Here is a 17,191-nt window from a genome sequence, read left to right as displayed (position 1 = left end):
GACAGGAAATCACATAAGCTGCTTTAGGGTTTTTGAAGACAAAGAGCAGATCAGAGACTGTAAAATTTCTTGAGGTATTTGATTCTCATTTGGAGGAAAAGAATATAAGTGCTGAATTTTTTAATAAATTAGGTATCTTTGAAGGATTTTCACATAACTGTTACAACTGTTTAAAGGTATTGGGGCATCCAAGAAGAAACTCCATTTTTACTCCTCCTGCTTTATTTATATCTTTCCTTATTTGTTGTTCACTCTCTTCTTATGCAGTAAAGATGTTCCCTATTTATGAGCTCCATTATAAAGCATCACATAAGAGTATCAACTGAAGGAAAGCTGACTGTACTAGCTAAAGCTTTAGCTTTACTGCCCTTTTCTCTTGGGAATTGCCTCTGGTTTCTCTAGCAGCCACTTCCAATTCCTAAGAATTTTAAAGGCTGATGCTTTAAATTTTACAAGTTTGCTTTTGGTTTTTGTTTTTTATCCTTGGGATTTCAAGTTTTTCTCTCCCACCAGCCTGCTAGTTGGCAGCATTAGCTAACAGGTTGATAGGAAACAAGGATAAACCACAAGGGAATTGCCTGTTTGGGGGTTTTTTACCTTCAGTAACAGACTTTCAAACCCCCTCTACCATTCTGCAGAGATATAAAACTGCTTAAGAATTAACTCTTCACAGCAACTGTTGCTGTATCCATGGCTATATGCCCTACACTTATGGAAATCATGTAAAGATTTTATACTCTCTGTTGACTATGCAAATGATTGAAAGGATCCTTCAAGATTGCAATTCACACAGGAAATCTGAAATTGTTACAGTGGCTGTTGCTTCAAAGTTTAGTTTTAAGATGTCCCAGCATAATGAAGGCTGGAGAACAGCTTTTAGTGAGTAGATCTGGAAGAGTTAATGGAGAAAAATATTCCATGGATACCCAGATTAATAGATACAGAGTTGTTTGCAACTGACTTTGTGATAACAGTACAAAGCTTTTTTTATGTTGAGTGAACTTTGTACCAGGGTTTTTCCAGTACATAAATCTGAGGAACTTCACAACTGCTTCTGAAGTTTTGAGAAGAAAAAAACTTGCTGCATACAAAGCTGAGGTTATGATCAATTAAAAATATAATCACTTGACCAAACTTAAGGCTATCCAGAGCATGCTAATAAAAGAGATTGATGGTACAATTAAGAATGCAATGCAAAATGGAAATAAAATTGACTACATCAAATTACTTTATTACGCTTTCTACAATTTACTGAAGTAGTTCAACATTAAGAAATTGAAGCATTTTGTCATTTTGTCCAAAGCCTCTAGAACAAAGGAAAATTAATGAATAACTATTGAATTGTGCAGTTGCCTGCTTTGCTAATTCTAAACCTTAATTGATGTATCTAATGATTTATATGAGTAACTCTGAGAAAGCAGTGTGGTAAATTTTAACATCCCAGTAATAACTTGGGAGAGAGAAGTTGCTTCACTGGATCTTAAATTGTGTTAAAAGTTACTTGTTGGTATACCTGTATTATAGGTTTGTGTACATATATTCCACATAGATATGCTTAATTAGACATTCAAGTGAAAGAGCAGTTTCTGCTCAAAAGCTGTCTCATTGCACTGGCTGGTTTGAGAAATGAGATTTCCTTTCTATATAGCCCTTTCTTCATATCAGTCAATCAAGCATTAGCTAGGAGATCATAATGGCCCAAAATACTTTCCACAGCTGTGCTACCTGACAAATTCTGTATATTTCTTACAAGAACAAAATAACGTGAAGGAATTACTTATCTCATTATGGATCTGGAATGATATGAAATATGTAATTACAGTTCATATAGGAATAATGCTGTATTTAGAAATGCTAATTATTTAGTGATAGGAACATCTTGCACTTTGGGCTAACATTTAGAGTCACCTGATATTGATATAAATTAATAACATTTAATAATAACTCAGATTAACAGGTTCTGGGGTTTTTTTTAATTTCAACATCACTGTTGAAATAGGGCTAAATTTCATGTTCTTTCAGCCATTTAGAACTAATAAAGAGTAACAAGAAGGGGAAACCTGGTAAGCAATGTTGTAGCCTTGTAGCCTCTTCTGTGAGTAACTTTGAAACAAGCATATTACATGGGAAAGGATGTTAGTTTTGCATTAGGATGTGCCGTGTTTCAAGAAGCTCTTTGAATGCCCCCAAGCTGTGTTAGCCCAGAGTGAAACAGAATACCAGCAAATCCCACTGCAAAGCACAGAATTTAATTTTTATTTTCTAGAGAGAATCTAATTGAAAAGTGTTTTTCACTCTAATGGTGTAATTTGTGGTTTGCAGACAGTGAGAAAGTCACATCTGACAGTAATTTCTCCATAGAGCAAGGTATGAGGTGTGTTCTTTTTAGTTAGCTTATAAAGGATTAGAGCCCCAGAATGCTCTGAGTGTTTGCAGCATTTGGAAAGGGTTTTAATTCCTGAAAACAGACATCTTCCTGAGCTGGAGCATTGGAGCCAGGCATTGGGGTTGAGCTGCTCTTCGGGAGCTGGCATTAGTGTGCAGTTGCTACAACACACCAGTCATGCTTTATGCACCTCTTCCCTCTCAAATGAGTGTGTTTGCCTTCTGCAGTGTATAAATCACAGTCAGCCTTTCCCATATCCTTCTTCCTTGGGAAAATACCAGGCACTGGGACCAGAGCATGGCTGGCTGGATGCTTGTGCTGGAAGGAAGGGCAATCAGGGAACCCACACCCTTACCAGAAACACACCAAAGGATCACCCCACACAAGAAGGGTTGTGGTGGCCTGGCCAAACCTTTCCTCTTTCTGTGCAGAATAAGAAAAATTAGCCAGTGGTGCAGGGGGGTGTTTCCACCTCAGTTTTCTCACAGAACTGCCCCCATGGAGTTTCTCTTTCAGTATAAAAGCAGGCAGCCCAAGAACACGCAACACAAGCATTCCCAGTCCTGGTTTGTGAAGTAACAGCTATGGAGCATGGGAATGGTGGCTCCTCTTCTCCCAGCTGCAGGCTGTGGTGATGCTAAACAAATATTTTCCCACCTTCCAGCAGTGAATGGAGCTTGGAGTGTATTATTTGGGCTTTAATTTGGGGGAAGTCAGATTTCATCTGAGGACAAGTACATTTTCCAGCTTTGCCTTGAGACAGCATCCACACATTTTTTTTATTCCTGAGAAGTGCCAAGAAGGGAACCAAAGGCAAGGGCAAAGATGAGGACCTTGAACCAGCTTGCCCAAATACACTGGCACTGGCTCAGCTCAGCTGGTGATGAAGGTTGATCTGAGACATTGCTAAAGAACTTAAATAATTTTTGTCTTATCCACACTGGTTCATTTGCCCCGCCACAGCACAGGGGAAATATCCATCACAGTTTGCATCCAGGTACTCCATTCTCAAATTTCCAGTAGCCATTATAAAATAGACTGGATTTGGTTTGGGATTTTCCTGGAAGATCTCTTTTGGCACTCTACAAAAGATAGAGTAAGAGCAGGTGTTTAAATAGAGAACCACAATAAAACACAAATCTTCTTAATGAGTTGTACTCAACCAAAAAGCTAATGGGTTTGGGGCAGTTCTTGTGAGTGTCTGAGGAGTCTCAGGCCTGCAGAGCAGGCTTTGCATCCTTGTGATAAAATCCTTGGGAGCCAGGAATTCAGGTTGCTTTCATTCCCCTTCAGACAAGCCTGGTAGGGTTTCTCTGCTTTCGTAATGATGTACTGCAAATATCTTTTCAATATTTCATTGCTGACTCTCAGGGTTTTATTCTTGGATCTAATTCAGCCATTTAGGGTCCTAAGCATTAACATTCAATTGATTTATATTTCTGTGCTTACTAATTGCTAATCCCTTAAAATTTATGGGCTTCTTTTTCATCAGATTCAAGGTATGAAGGGACACATGGCTACAGGGAATGCAAACTTTGTTACTTGAGCTGCTGTTCCCTCTTTTGTCTTTCCATTCTCTCTTCTGGTTTTCACTAGTGTCTTTTGCTTTCCAGGGAAACTGTCTTTAAGCTGAATGTTCTATGAAATATGTACTTTTCTGGTTTCTGCTGTTTAATTAATACCTCACCAATTTTGGCTGAGGCTGTGAAATCAGAGATAACCTGTCCTTGTTTGAATATAACCAGGTCCTTTTTTATATTACCCAAAATCATGGGTTCTAGGAAACTGCATAATCCTCAAGGAATCTCAGCAAGCCTGCAAAAGAATCTGCCACCTCACACCTTGAGCTCTGCTAAAGGCTGGCTTTAGTGTCAAAACGAGATCAAAAATCCTTTCCAAGCTTTGAGGTGTACGCTGCAGTAAATCTGGGTGCTCTAAATCCATTATAATGGTGACATCTCCTATGAGCTCATTATGTATTAGGGATTGTCTTTTTAACCCCTATGGAGTCTCTTTTCTTTCCATTCCATTATATGGTCTATTACACCCTTTTTTAAAATTAATTTATTTGTTATGAGAAATCAGTGATTTCTTATCTTCATTCTCTGCATAACTTTAGATAATTTATTTTGTTGGGGTTTTTTTCTGTAGTAAACAGCTCTGCTTTTTAGGTATTGGTGCTTCAGCTCTGTATCATTTTTGTCTCCCTCCTCTAGGGTTACACTGCAAGGAGTTTCTTTCTCTGAAGATGGAGTAATCAAAAATATTCTGCAAATGTCTACAGTATTTCTGGCAAGGTAACATAGATTAGACAGATGGAGATAAACCAGAACTGTCCTATATTTACTCATTCTACACACTAGTATTTGGAAGTTACAAAAAAAATGCACCTGCATGTTGAAGAGAAGTTCTTAATTAAGCTATCCACAGTGGCATGCTCATTAAATAATAGTTTTTTAAAAGAATAATAAACATGAAACCCTGTAAGCTTTGCAGGTAATTCAGTTGTTCCTCTGGCTGACTGAGTACTCCCAGCTGAACAGTTTGCTCCACAGGTTTGTCTGACTGGAAGGCAGAATGAAAGCATTTTTGTCAAAGTGCTTCCCATTTAGCTATGGCCAAACCTCATGAGAACTGTGGCTCTTAAAAAGCAGCACTAAATTATTCCACTTTGGGTGGTTCTGGCTACTTCTATAACATGGAAATGTCTTGAATGTAGAACCAGATTTGCTTTGTTAGATTCGTGCAAACAATGTATTATTAAGATTTTTCAAGTCATGTAATAGTTTTAAATACTGCACTTGAGTTTTACTGGGGTGATAATTAGAATGCTGAATACTTTTATCAGTGACATCCCTTAAATATAATTGAACAGCTGATAAGAACCCAAAATTTTTCAAAGACAAGATTTTATTTCCTCTAGAAGATCTGAAATGTACTTTTCCTCACGGGGTAAAAGTAAAATGTAACATTATTTTTACCACTACCCAGTGGTGTATCATGCAGCCAGTGTATACACCACTACCTGTGATTTTGCCTGCTGCATGTTCAGTGTTCAGGAAATAAGCTTGAATAAATTTATTTTCCATCTGCTGTATGCTTGAGTGTGGCAGCAGCATAACTATATTTAAAGAAAATTCATGAGGAAAAAGAAGTGTTTCAGAGCATAAATAAACAGACTTTGTTCACTTGACTGATGCTCAGTGATGACTTTTGGAATTGGCTGAGAACCTTCCAAAATGGCTTTTCACGGCTGTAGGACTGAGCTTGGGGGCTTTTGATTTTGGGGAGAAGGGTTGGGGTATGGATACAATTGCAGTGCAATGGTGTCACCATCAATGTGCCTCTGTAAACATTTCTAACACCATCAAATTCACTGCAGGGGGGAGCACAAAACCTTGCTTGTAGTTTTCTGCTGGGAGAACTGAGAAGCTGTATCAATACCCAAAAGGATGCAGACAGCTTTTCACTAAATTCTTTATTCATTACTATCATACAGACAGAGTCCAAGCCAGAGGTATCATAACATGAAGTGGCTTTCTTCTTTCTAAAGATGAAATAACAGTACATTTGAAGCATGTTAAAGGTACAAGAAAGCCACAGTGCTGGTTGAAGAGATCAAATCTTGTGTGCAGTTCTGTTCTTTAAGAAGCACATACACAAAGCCGTGAGTAAATACCAATAAAACCTGGCAAAATGTCACAGAAGACAAAATATTCCAGAGGTGATGTTGTCAAAATCCTTTGAAACTTAATTAAAAGATCGTATGGACTTGCAAAAGCTGTGTGGATCAGGGCCCAAGAGAAGTCAACTCCAGACTTTAGTTTCCAGTGTCCTTTGCCCTTTTGCATCAAGCAGGAGCTTCTTCCAAAAATAATTTCCTGAGTGCAAATGACCTGTTATAGCACTTATTACTTGGGGTATAATGTTCGAGGCAGGAGTGACCCTTAAATTAGTTGAGGAACACATATGAAACTTGCAGCTTCTAATAATAGTGAGGCAAGTCTCCCATATGTTGTTATAAATTTCAGTCCAAGATGATTAACGTGGCTCACAGGCTACTCTTGTAAGATGATAGAAAAGATATTTTTGCTGCCTCTCCTGAGAGGGTTAGTGTTTCAAATTATTTCCAAACAAGCTTCTTCCAAGTGAGAGATGGTTCTCATTTTTTTGTCACCTTAATAAAAAGGTGATGAACACTCTCTTCTTAACTGTGTCCTTATATGAACATCAAACAAATATTGTGACAGTATGATGTGATAACAGCGTGTATGTGCCAGCCATGAAATAATGTTTTATTCGTAAATACAAGTCATTAATTTATTGTGCCTGTCATTATGTTTAGAGTGGAGTGCTTGTATTGTAAGCCTGCAGGGAATCTCAGAAGTGAATTCAGCAGTTACATTTTTGTTCAAAATTATTTTTACTTATAGCAGTCTTTATCTAGTATATTTTACATCAATTCTGTCCAAAGACTTCAGAAGAAAAAATCTTATGAACTCCTTTATTAATTAAAATCAAGGCAATAATAAATAGGGTAGGAAATTATTCACGGCCATAAACAAGATGTACTGGCCTAGGATCTTTTCTTTCTGGTACAGAAAAAGGTGACTGATGAAGCTCAAAGGAATCATATTTGCTCATTTATTTATTTCTTTGTGGGTTAGTTATTTATTCATTTACTGGTACTATGTGATGCTGTTCCTAGATGAGATACATGAAACCTCTAAATGTTCTTGTTTGGCTGAAACTGTTCATCCTGATTCATCCTCTCTGATTCAGAAGAAGTGAGGCTTGAAATGCCTGTCTGTCTGTGGATACTGTTGACGCTGGCTGAAAAGAATTTGTCAGACTGTGTGTGTTTGTGAGCTCTTAGCTGTGCCACTGAACAACTCCTTTAGTTCACTAAATGCAGGCTTGTTTTGAAGCTAAGTGACACAAGTTTTGCTGTGGAAACTGCATCCAATTGTTGGCCTCTCATCACAAAGCCTGTATTTAAGTAAAGTTTTCCAGCTAGTAAGAGGTCATGCCACATACGAGCAGGATCTTGAACTTCGAACTGTGTGAGATGAACAATCTTCAATTCAGACATCAAAAAGCAGACTTCTGACTTGAGGGAAAGGGGAAGAAGGGACAGCCAGAAAGAGAGTGAGAAGTTATTCAAGTTAATATTAACCTATAAGGTTGTTGGGAGATCACCTGGGATCAAAAGGCCTTCCTGGGTTTTTTGTAGTCCATTTGCCTCTCGGAGATTATTTTATGTTCCTATATTAACTACTTTATTAAAACATAACTATATGATCATACTGAAAACTCCTGCAAGATATGCTCTAGTTTTAGGAGCTATTGGATTATAGATTATTAGGCTACAAAACTCCATGTGTGTGTATGTGCATGTCTGTGCATATCTGTCCTCATTAAAACTCAGAGCCACATCCCAAACCAAAGTGATACAGGATATCTGCACCCTGAAAGAGCCAGAGGTTTATCCAAAGAGGTTTAATTCTCATGTAATACGCATGACATTTTTCTCATGTACACTTTTATTTGGATAACAAAGCCAGGCATCAGTTCATACTGCCCAAGGTATGCTCCTTTGTAAGCCAGACCAGTCTGGAAAATAGATGGAGGTTGGAGCTCCCACCATTAAACTTCCACAGATGAATTTTGTAGCCTTGGTTGGTTTTGGCAGGCTTCTATAAACAAGATTTTGCCTTAGATCCAAGTTTTCTTCCAGCCTAAACCCTATTTGTCTTTACCTAACCCAATGCTTAGGCATCACTTCTCAGGGCATATTGGCAGTGCACTTGTGGATGTTATTTTTGCTGTAGGTCTGACCTGCCCCTAACTCCAGCCCTGGCTTAGCTCAGCAGCCTCTGCCAGTCCCAAAGCTATAGGTGCACCCACCACCTCTCAAAGGTGAGCACTGTATCTCAATTAACACTAAAAGTGAGGCATTCATCCTGGTGTTATTCCATCCTAAAGCTTATTCCACAAACCCTTGACTATTCAAATCATGCTTTCTCAATTTTTAGATCTTTTTAGCAGTAGATGATCTTAAGCTTCTATGGCCTGTTTAGAATGATGCATATTAACAGATCAGATACTTTGAGTCTTTTTAGTCATAATTTTTTTTTACATGCACTCAAGATTAGCTTTTCTTTGAAGCCCTGCCTTGATGAAATAAATGTGTAGCAATCTGATGCCATCTAACTCCATATTCCAGCTGAAATATTCTGTCCACTGCTATATTTAAGGTAGGAATAGATATCATAAAATTAATGAGAAATTGGGAAAAACAAGACTTGAAGCAGAACTCCTGTCCAAAAGGGCTCCTGAAATGTGAGCTCATGCTCTGTTGAATCCCTGTTGAGCATTGAGTGTTACACACACCATCCATGACTAATTATTTCAGCAGAGTTGTTCCACTTGCTTATGTTGGCCTCAAGACAGTTGTGTTACCCCAAATAAATTACTTTCTCTGTGTTAAAAGTTTTTTTTTCTCTTAAAATCAGATTGCAAAATTATGTGTATAGGCGTCTACCTATAGCATGAATGAAATTTGTTATTTTCTTCTTTGCCATTATGTGGTTATAGGTAATTTTTCCAGTTATGACCTCCAACAACTATTATTGCATCTTTCTATTTGATCTATATAATGTCATAAATTTCCCTGTGTACAAGAGTTCTGATTTGAAGATGATGCAGCTGAAAAACCTCATGATAGAGTGGAAAGGACATTTAATATTGGATGGTATCTCAGATAAGATAATATAATTAGATCATTTGGGTATTGAATAATGTCTAGAGATATCAAAGTATTTATTATGTGAGGTAATCATGATGACATTGTTGGTAAATTATACTCTTCTGAAAATTAATTTCAAATTTATCTTCTCATTTCAGTGACAGTTGAAGTAATTTTGTGACTTTATAAAGGAACTTATTTGCCATTAGCACTGCAAAAGGTGATGTTGGTGTATGAGAAAAAGTACAGAGGGCTTGAGTTCAGCCAGCAAGGCAATTTAGGGAAATGGAAGTTTTCAGCAGCAGCAATAGCTCAGATTCAGTTGCCCATAAATCTCCCCAAGGGATGCAATTCCTCAGCATCTGTATCCTTCAGTCCCCTGTCTTTGCTTTAATGTATCCTCTGAGGGACTCACTACCCCAGCTTCTTTCTAAGGCATCCTCTGGCTCATTTCTTCTGGCTCATTTGAAAATCCATTTGCCCTGTGCTCAAAGGGAGCCAGTTCTATTTTATTGCCCACCTCCTGAGCACACTGCCCAGTTCTGCATGGCAGAACAGTCTTTGGTGCTCTCTCCACGAGCTGCCTGTGATATCCCTGAAAGCCAGGGGGGAGGCAGGCCTGCCCTCCAGGAGCATTGACAGAAGTGGGCCAGGCTCTTAAAGCAGTAAAAGCCATCCCCACTGCTCTCATGGCAGCAAGAGTTCACCCTTTCACATGTTTGTACTGCTTAATCCTTCAAGGTGGAGAAACTGATCTGATAGAGAAAGGTGGTTTGGGGGCTTACTGTAGGTACTAGGAAAAACTCTGCATTTCTCACCCATTCATCATCTTTGGCCTTGTCCCTAAAAACACATGAAGAACTAGTTCTTAGGGGCAGGATGCCTTACTCTGAACAAAGCTGGTATAAAATAATGTGGTGGGTTAAGCTCAGTTAACAGCCGCACACCCACCTGGCTGCTCATGCCCTCCCCTCTCCTGCTGGATCTGAAGAAAGGAGGAGGATGGAAAGATTTATGGATGGACATAAAGATAGGCAGGTGCAGCCAAAGCAAGCTGTGAAAGCAAAGCAGAGGAGGAGGAAAAGGGAGGAGTTGTTGCTCGTAATGATGTTGATCTCAGTGTGAAAATTTGGAGATGCAGACATGGGTACAACATTGCTCTGAAACACATGACTTCCCTACATTAAGTACATTAATGTCCACAGATGTCACAAAATTGGTAGGAGCAGGGTTTTAGTGTGTCGCTGCTCTGCTGATCCACAACGTCGCCTGCAGTGATGTCTGTCTTTATCTCTGCTGGGAGGCCATTTCCTGTTTAATAATTAATTTTAATATCATTTTGGAGTGGGAACACCAACAGTGACTTTTATTTTGGAGAAGGAAATGTTATGGCAAGATTAGGCCTTAAGTTCCTCTTACTTTTCTGTATTGTTTCCTTGTGTACGGCAGTTTTTGTACAGCTACTGCTTTGTTGCTGCCCTCGGGGCTCTTTGTTTTAGGCGTGCCAGCGACCATATTTCCATGTGATTCTTGCTTTTTTCCAGCTAATATCTGACTGTCACAAGGCTCTGATTTTCAGTGTAGAAAGAAGGTGGCTTTGTTTGCAGCTCTCTGTTGCAGCGAAGCCTGGTCTGGTGTTGTATTGCAGTGCACATCCTGAAGTTTAAGTTTATTCTAAGAGACATCTAAATGCAAAACATTTACCCACTTTCTCTCAGTCCAGCTTCTCAGCTGACTGTAATTCTGGTGGGTGGCTTTTCAGTCACAAATCTCTTTTGATCCTCTTTGCAATATTCTAATGCCTCATGTTTGGTTAATCCTCTTGCTGTGCTGCTGCCTGGGTTTTCCAGGGCTGCAGTTTGCATGTCTGCCTAGGCTTCATGCCTTAGTGCTGTTAGGTACTGATAAAAAATGAAGTAAAAGAGGGCTTGCATATAAATCAGGAATATTCTGTGGCTGGTATATTTCCTTATTTGAAAAAAACGTGGATAAGATTTGTTATTTATTCTATCTATTTCTGTTTTCCAGCCGTGCACATGGGATAGGGGTGATCTCTGCTCAGCACGAGGTAGGTGCCTGAGAGCACAGGCTGGTGCAAACCACACCAGGGCTGCTGCTGGGCCCTGGGTGTGCACTTTGCCTTTCATAGCCTCTGTATGCTCAGACTCACTGCTGACCTCCTGCCAAACACAATCTGCAGTTTCATAAACAGACTGAACAAAAGCTGTAGCTTCCTCTTCCCCAGACAGAGCTCCTGGTGGGGTTATTGCTGCTGTTTCTGTTTTGCTCCACAATGAATGTGCAGTGCTGCTGCAGTGATTTAGCACCCGGCTTCTGTTGACAGCAGAGAAGGAGCCATCATGCAGAAAGGTTTCTTAGGGAAAAACAACCCCAGTTTTTGCTATGGCCTCGAGATCAGCCCTGGACCCGAGGCTAGGGTGAGCAGGGGAGCAGGCTGCACTCCTCTGGCAGGGCAGAGCCCGGGTCGGGCTCACTGCAATCTCCCCCTGCTGGAAGAAATTCCCCTCTTCTGGAAAACTGTCATCTCCAGTCAGAATTAATACCCAATTTCTTGTCTGCTTCTGAATTCTTTGGGTGTCTTTGCTCTGGGGTTACTCAGAGACACTGACCTCACTGCCCTTGGGGAGAGTTTGGAGAGTCCCAGGGAGTCAGCACCATTCCAGGACACAAAACCTGGGAAGCCCCAAGAGCAAAAATTTCATTTTAAAGATTCCTAAATTTGCCCAAATAGATTTCCATTAAAAATTTTCTAATAATTTCTGGATTAATTGCACAAATTGAAACAACAGGATCTAACAACTATCACATTCAGTTGGATAAACATTTGTGCTGTGTAGAAACATGTCATTTATTTGAACCCTCTTCTTGATTATCTTAGAAGCTTTCCAGCCTAAATCATTCTGTGATTCTGGTTTCTTCTTTTTCACTTTGATGCTAAGTATAGGTTGTTCTATGGGAGAAAAAAATGCCCACATATTCTATCTCATTTTTTTGAGCAGAGTGCCTTTATAGTGTAACTTTGTCATAATTATCTTCTTAGCACATTTTTAAGCATCTAGACAAATTCTAAGTAGATAATGTTGGGTTTTTTCCTGGAAAATTTTGCAAATATGATGACTTAAGCAGTTCTAAATATCTTTGCACAGGTGTTGCTGACTGGATGAAATTTATTTCTGCAACTCAGCCCCTATCCAATGAAGTCCTGCAGGGCACACTGAAGTGTAAGTACATGAGTGAAACTGAGCATGTTCTTCAAATTCTGCTGCTAAATGAGGTATTTTATCATTAAAAAAAAAAAAAAACACACAAAAAAACCCCAAGTCCTTCCCCAAATGTCTCATCTCAGCACAAAGTGCTGGGAGTTCTTTAATGGGTACAGAGTTCTGTGCACACACTGATTTTATGTTTTTCCTTTGAGTTATAACAGTATATGCACATCCAGCTAACACCAAAAGAAGTAAAACTAATAGCAATGTGTTAAATCTATTTTAAATATTCAGGATCTCTTCATACAAGAAAGTGGAATTAGACTTTACCTCTATATTCTATTGTATTTTAACTTAAATGTAAAATCTATCAAACCTTTTTTTTGAGAGCAGGAGGATAGGGCATTCCAAAAATAATCATGATCTAGAAATCAATGTTGTGCCCTAAGGTTTGGAGCAGTCGTGCAATCCCCACTGTCATGTACTTTTGGTAGTAACAGAGTTGAAAACTAGGGCAGCACTGAGGGGGACTGCCGTGGCATGTGCTGGGGCATCCTGCAATCATATTTGTCCTTACTTTTCATCAACCTGGTTGCAAACATCGAGGAAATATTTTAAGATAATAAAAGCTCTGAGAAAAGCTTTGGTAAATCTTGGTTGTGTGTAGAACAACAAGAGCAGCTGAGAGCAGTGTATAATGAAAGAAGAATTAGGTAAACAAAAGAAAAATCCATAGCTGAGGAAAACAGCACCTTTCCCATGCACAAAGTTTTTGAAAATAGAGCCTTTATTTAGATGGTGGTTCCTTATCTATAAAGCTATGTTGCAGTGACCTTCTTTGCATCGTGGGCTTGATTCTGCAACTTTACCAAAGTATTTATTAGAAGGTATTCACAGCATATCAGGTACCACTTCAAGGCTTTTGGATTATTGGGAGGTTTTAGTCAATAACAAAAATTTTCAGGGCTTTATACTTCTTTAGACTTTATATTGATTCTTCTCAGACTGTGCAACATTTTCCAACCCATGCAGTTAGTGGATTACTGATTTGGTAAAGTCACCATGTGGGATGCTGTGGGCATGCTGGGGTCACTCCTGGGGCAGAGAGTGCTTGTCATGGCTTCCCTTTAACTCCTCAGCTGAATTAGAAATATGTGCCTCAGTGAAGCCCTCCCTAATACCAGTGTCCGTCTGTGCAGTTAAAAAATGAATTGAGAAACAGAGCAAGTGTTTCAGCCAGTGACCTCTGACTAGGGATTGAATTGGTGGTTGGATTTGGATAAATTCATGGAGTTTTGTAGTCCTTTTTTGAATGCCACATCAATGGGTTGTCAGTGGGTTCTTAAATGAACTTAAGCACTGCTTGGGAAAAATGATTGTATTTTCTCTGCTTTCTGTTGGAAAGGCAGGGGGAATCTGACCCAGCACCTGTGTGAACAGGACTGATGGACTGAGCATCTGAGCAGGTGCTACTGCTGCCAACCACACAGCTCAGGTCAGAAGATGTGGAAGAAAGCTGGGGTTACTGGAAATTGGGCACTATTTACAGGTGAAATGGGAAGGAGCTGAGGCAGAAAAACATGCAAGTAGTCCAGAAATGAGAGTAGAATATTGTGCGTGTGTGAGACAGAGAAGAGGAAGACTTGGAGAGGGGTTCTCAGATGTGGAGGAACTGTGAAGGTAGCAAGGGCAGGAACTGTGAAATTGTGTCAGAGGGAGGGAGAAACCGGATTTCATTTATCCTGTTACCCTTGGACAACCTCATTAAAACTTTGCCATCTGGTGCAGAGGTTGTTAAGTGACAAATTTTAACCCAAAAGAGGTAGGTTAGCAGTTTCTTACCCAGATTCTTCTGAAGCTTCAGCACAGCTGAACCATCCAGTCTGGGTACCATTCCAGCAGTTCCAAGCTAACACCATTCCCTGACTTCTGTGGTTTAGTTTGCACCAGTTTCCCTCATTGCAGCTGGATTGGTGCTGCATCCACATCACTCTGGGGTGAACATGTGCACGCAGAGCAGGGCATGCCAAGGATTTAGAGGGTTTGGGCTATATTGTAGGAAGAACCAGCAAACTCCAATAAGCAAATAATGAGTAAAAATAGCTAAGAAAATAAATACCAGGTCTTATGACAACAAAAAGTCAAACTTGCTTTAAAACTATTCTTTCTGGAGGGGAGAGTGCCTTCCTTACCCCTACAGAAATACTTTCACTGAAATTTGGGAGAAGGGTGCAAGAGGCAGCATTATCTGGCAAGTTGAGTTGCAGGAAAGGCTTTGATGCCTGTGCCCTCCCGAGCTAGTCCATGTTCAGCAAGGGTTCCTGCACCCTGGCACAGGGGGGGACCTTGAAGCCCCATAGCCCCACTCCCTGGACAACTGCTGCACCTCTGAGGCTCCATGTTGAGGGCTGGGGCACCTCAGATTTGGGTATTGTGGTTTTCAACATCACAGCACCCGTATCTGGCCCCAGCCTTGCACACTGAGATGCTTTACAAGCTAAATATTTCATCGACTGCCTAGCCTGTGCCTGGCTGTAGTCATTTCAAATGGATGCTCTGCATTTAAAAACACTGACTGCTTTGCCCCAGCCCAACATAATCAGCTGTCTTGCAAACTCTACAGCTAATAAAATATTAAACCTGTTTTGGCACCCAGAAATAAATATGGGCTCGAGGTTCTTGTCACATGTATCACCCTCTCCTAAGCTCCCTGTCCTTGCCACATCACACTGAGGTGCTGCTGCTCAGGCCCAGGCTCGTTGTTGGGTGGTGGCACAGGAGATGAGCAGTGCACTAGACCAGACTGTTATCCATTGGGATGCAGTGAAGTGATCCAGCCAGGCACCAGCTGTGCTTGCAGCCTGTGGAATGTCTGCCCCACGGCACCAAGTTGCTCAGTGGGAGCTGCATTCATTTAAAAGCTGAAGCTAAAAGTAGAAACTTGCATTAGAAACCAGGCTAGAATAATAAAGAGCACAGTAGGCATAAGCCTATACAAAGATATTTATAATTTAGTTACAAAATTCTTGTTTAAAAACAGGATGTAGTTTAAAAGTCACTGTTGTAGCAATACCACTGTGTTAATGCAAGGTGACCATGCCTTTCCAGTACTTCATCTTGTTTTAATTCTCAGGGCCAGGAGTTTATTTGATTTTTCTTCTCTGGCCACCTATAGATGAGCTAAAACAGTAATAAAACATTGGCACAAAACCTGCCCAGGTCAGCAGGTCCCAAGTCAATGATCCTGAAATCAGAGGGCACAGTGTCACCAGCTTTAACAGGTTTTGGGTCGAGCTCCTCAGGCCTGCCCCTGCAAACCCTTGAAGCACCTGCTGAGTGCCCAAGGGGCTTAATCCTGCCTGGGGAACTTGTCACTTAAAAATCACACTTGTGAGGACCTGAGGTTGCCTGCCCTGGGAAGTGCTGCTAAGGGTTGAGCTTTGGTCTCCTGTTGCACCCCAGCTCCAGAAACTCTGCCTTTGGTCTCTGAGGGAGCAGGGTCCCATTAGAGCTGGATGAAATGACACAGCACACACAGTGTGTACAAACCCTGCACCCAGCACTTGGCAGCACAATGCTTTCTCCAGGCCCCAAGGCAGTAATTAGTAAAAGATGTGGGGTTTTTAATTCACAGGTGGACTGTTTGCAAGTAATGAGTGTAATATTGTGTGCTGTTGTTGGGCGGTCACAACAGCTGTAGCAGCAGTGCTTTTGTACAAGGAGCTGCTGGGTTTTGTTGGTGGTGTGTGCAGGGGTGGCTGCCTGCTCCCTGTCCCCCAGCTTTCCAGGCTAGGGAGGGTTTCCCAGCCACTGAAGGAGCAGAGGGGTGTTGTTATTTTTGTGTACCTGTCCATCCCCTGGCTCTGCCTGCCCTGCACAGCCCCTCCAGCATGCAATGGATAATCTGTGAGCAGCAGCTACAGTTACAGTGGTGCTTCTCTTGATGAATGTTACCAGTGCAGTGTTTTCTTTGGCTTTGAAAGCACTGCAAGAAATTCCTTGGCAAGGCAATGACTGACTGGAAATGTGTTAGAAACCTACTTGACAGCTGGAGACCTGCTTGGCAATAATCATTGAGGTGCTGCAGTGTGCCCAGGAGAGAGCAACAGAGCAACAGAGCTGGGTGAAGGGGCTGAGGGAGCTGGGGGTGTTCAGTCTGGAGAAAAGCAGGCTCAGGGGAGACCTTATTGCTACCTAGAACTACCTGAAAGGGGGGTGTAGTGAGATGGCTTTGTCTCTTCTCCCAAGTAACAGCAACAGATCCAGAGGAAATGGCCTCAGGTTGTGCCAGGAGAAGTTTAGATTGGATATTAGAAAAATTCCTTCATCAAAGGGATGGCCAAGCATTGTAACAATCTGCCCAGGGCAGGCTGGTGGGGTCACCATCCCTGGAGGTATTGAAAAGCTGTGTAGGTGTGGCACTAAGGGACATGTTTTAGTGGTGTGGTGGACTTGGTAGTGCCAGGTTATCAGTCGGACTTGATGACCTTGGAGGTCCTTTCCAATGTAAATGATTCTTTGATTCTATAAAACCTGCCTAAATAGATAGGAGACTTAGCCAGAGCTCAGCACAGAGCTCAGGCACTGAAAGTGAGTGCTGACTGCAGTGTGGGGCACAAGTACAGTGCCCAGCCCTGCAGCACCCCTGGTTTTTAGCCTGATGCTGTAGCACAAGCCAGGGCCAGCATGAGCCTTGTGTCTCCAGGTCTGTCCCCATCAGGGCCAGGAGACTCCTACAAGTCCTGGGGTGCTGTTTGCCAGCCTCAGCCAGGTGTGAGCTCCGTGACAGCCTCCCAGAGGGGATGCCTAGGCATACTAGTGTGTATTGTA

At 41.1% G+C, this 17,191-nt stretch overlaps 1 protein-coding gene across 1 annotated transcript in view; it reads left to right on the top strand.

Annotated features, from left to right (window-relative positions):
• Window positions 1–11,162: 11,162 nt before the first annotated feature.
• CUNH2orf88 (chromosome unknown C2orf88 homolog) overlaps window positions 11,163–17,191 on the top strand; it is a 20,443-nt gene continuing 14,414 nt past the window's right edge. Inside the window, exons 1-2 of the mRNA XM_031056722.1 lie at window positions 11,163–11,202; window positions 12,302–12,376. The gene's annotated coding sequence lies outside the window, so the exon portion shown is untranslated. The remainder of the gene's footprint in view (window positions 11,203–12,301; window positions 12,377–17,191) is intronic.

The sequence above is a fragment of the Geospiza fortis genome, unplaced genomic scaffold, assembly GCF_000277835.1.
Source record: "Geospiza fortis unplaced genomic scaffold, GeoFor_1.0 scaffold112, whole genome shotgun sequence".
Lineage (NCBI taxonomy): Eukaryota > Metazoa > Chordata > Aves > Passeriformes > Thraupidae > Geospiza > Geospiza fortis.
The sequence above is the reverse complement of the archived record's forward strand: the minus strand, read 5'-3'. Positions and strand labels throughout refer to the sequence as shown.